This window comes from Vicia villosa, unplaced genomic scaffold (genome assembly GCF_029867415.1).
Source record: "Vicia villosa cultivar HV-30 ecotype Madison, WI unplaced genomic scaffold, Vvil1.0 ctg.000577F_1_1, whole genome shotgun sequence".
In the NCBI taxonomy this organism is placed as follows: domain Eukaryota; kingdom Viridiplantae; phylum Streptophyta; class Magnoliopsida; order Fabales; family Fabaceae; genus Vicia; species Vicia villosa.
The window spans coordinates 402,828-405,822 of record NW_026705263.1 but is presented as its reverse complement, the minus strand read 5'-3'; positions in this window follow the sequence as shown (position 1 = coordinate 405,822).

The following is a 2,995-nucleotide window of genomic DNA, read 5'->3' as shown; positions in this document are numbered from 1 at the left end:
TTCCAACTTCCTTTCCTCCTCATGTTCTTCTCAAGCTTCAATTTGGCTTCAAACCTGTAACAATAGTACCCACAAGTGATTCGATTTGCTTTAAACACGAACTAAACCTTTTCAGTTCAATTCTTACTAAAAACCTATGGATCTATCAAAATTTTGCATTTATTTAGAGAATAAATCACTTATATTAACACATGAAATTACCATTAATTCATTCCTAACAAACTCTCCCCAACTTAGAGCTTTGTTTGTCCCTAAACAAAATTACTTACCTCCAACAAAACATACCCACAATCATGCAACAAGTTTTTCAAAAAAGTTTTTCTCAAGTGGTTCAATCCAGTAACTAAGTCAAATACTCCTCTTCTACCTGCAAACTCAGAATATACACATGAAACAAACGTTGAAAGCAAATTACCTCCAGAAGTTCAAAACACTACACAATTGTAATTGAATCAGCACTAATCACTCTCATCAAAAAGTATGATGAATAAAAGAGGGGTTAAACACTCATCCAAACAATTAAATCAACAAAGATCCATATCATACGTTCACCAAATTGCTCGCATCAAGTCTTGTGGAATCTTAGAATCAGAAGGTCTTTCTATGGTTGTAATGTGGTTTAGATTCAAAGAAAAGAAGATAATCAAGGGTTGTTCCTAATATAGGGAAGCATCCAATTCATAACTTATTTCTTTTTCTCTAAAACTCTACTTCCTTTACCTGTCCATCTTTTTTCATTCGTAGCTTGGTTTTTCTTTTTCACTTTTTTTCAGCAACCGTTATATTCTAACGTTGTTACTTCTCTTTTTTTTTTCAAGCTACGACTTCTTTTATCTTTCACTGATTACCATAAGTACTTACTCTTCTTTTGAATGTGACTCTCCCCAACTTGGAGATCAACCTGTATTCAGATTATATGAATGCTCCCCTACTTTCTAAAAAGGTCAAAGAGAAAACACATCACCAAATTTTATGGTTGATGGTCCAGAACAAAACTTTTTATTGAGATCAAACTCACCAGGTATTTCCTTGGTGCATATTATGATACTTACCTTGACCTCAGGCTCAAAGAATGGTTAGCAAAGGATCACACTCTTACAGAAGAAAATAATTTTTACGGTGGATTCGGCTCAAAGCACTCTCAATTCAAACAATGCCTAAATCACTTCCTCAGATTCCACAGACGATGCAACAGCCGGTTTAGCATGATACGAACAAGTCAAAATAATTGATGGTCTCCTGCATATAGTAAACAATGGAAAGCTTTCCTCACAATGGTTAAGGCTAAGCTGATCCAATAAACAATAGTGTACCAAAAAGAACTTCTGACTGTATTTACTAACACCTTAAGTTTCATTGCATACATTAAGAGTTTGAGTTCGAAATTTCATACCTGCTTTGTCACTTTTATTGAAAAAGAAAGTGAAAAATTAAATTTTCAAAAATTTCCACTCACTACCACTTTTATGCCTGTTGCTCCATTGTTGGCATTTTTCTGAGATTCTCATCTTGTTGTGGGACTACTTACTCTAACTGGGAGTACATAACAGACATAAAAGCATAAAATTGAAAAAAAAAAATGCAAAGAGTAAATCCACCCCCAAACTTGAACTAAACATTGACCTCAATGTTTCAGAACAAGCCCGAGAGGGTTGACTCACAGAGGGTATTGCAATATCAATTGCCTCTTCCTAGCTCTCACCAGAAAGGTTCCCTTATTATTTCCTGAAATAAAATGGACAAAAATAAAACATTAGAAGTGTGGGTTACCTCCCACAAAGTGCTTCGTTTAACGTCGCATGGCTCGACGGTCCATTACCCCTTGTTTTATGGAGGGTATTTCCTTTTCCAACACTCGCTACTTTGTACTTCCATACCCACAAACTCATGAAGATAAAAAGCCTGGATAGCTTTTCTCTTCACTTTATCTTCCCCATTCTTATCACTCTCCTTAGCCCTCTTAGGACTTTTGACATCATCATAATTTGGTCTCATTGTAGAAGATATGTTAGAGACTTTTTCTTGGAGGTTTTTGAGCTTTTTGCCTTCTTGTGCACCTTCCGGTGTACCAGTTGAATTTTTCTCATTTACCCCTGACCTATGTTTCTTGACTCCTAACATCTTCAAGGTTACTTCTTCATCAAATGATTTTAGCGTTAGCGTCCCCTTTTCAATGTCAAAATTACAGCGTCCTGTCGACAAAAAGGGTCTCCCGAGAAGGATCGGAGTTTCTTCATCTTCCGGAATGTCCATGATGTGGAAGTCAACAGGAAAGACAAACTTATCAACTTCTACTAGTACATCTTCCGCTATTCCATAAGATTTCTTAGTAGTGTGATCGGCGAACCGTAATTGCGACTTGCTTTCACTAATCTTGTCTAATTCAAGCCTTTTGAAAATGGATAAAGGCATTAAACTCACACTAGAGCCAGAGTCGAGAAGTACCTTTTTAAATGATATATTCTTGATAGTGCATGGTATTGCCACCGCCCCAGGGTCTTTTCTCTTAATTGGGATCTTTCTTGCTGCAGCGACTATGCTACACTTCTCGATTGCAATTTTTGGTTCTCCTTCTAGTGGTCTTTTTTTCACCGACACCTCTTTCATAAATTTCTTATACACAGGCACGTGCTCCAGTGCTTCAAAGAAAGATAAATTCACTTCTAACTTTTTGAACAAGGACGTAAACTTCCGAATGTCTTTCTCTTTTGAATCCTTCTTTGTCAGTCGTAACGGGAGGGGTGGTTTAATCATTTGTTCAACATCTTTCTTATTTTTTTCTTCAACTGGTTTCATTGGTAGTGTTACAACCTCTGGCTCTTTTAGATTCTCTCTTATTTCCAGATCGACCTCCATCGCTATAGGGTCACCTATCTCCTCTTTCTCTTTTTCCGATTCTAAACCCTTTTGACTCCTTGTTGTAACAGCATTAATTTTCTCTTGGTCTTGCGGTTTTTTCACGGTTGAGTTTGGCAAGGCTCCTTGTGTCTGTAGA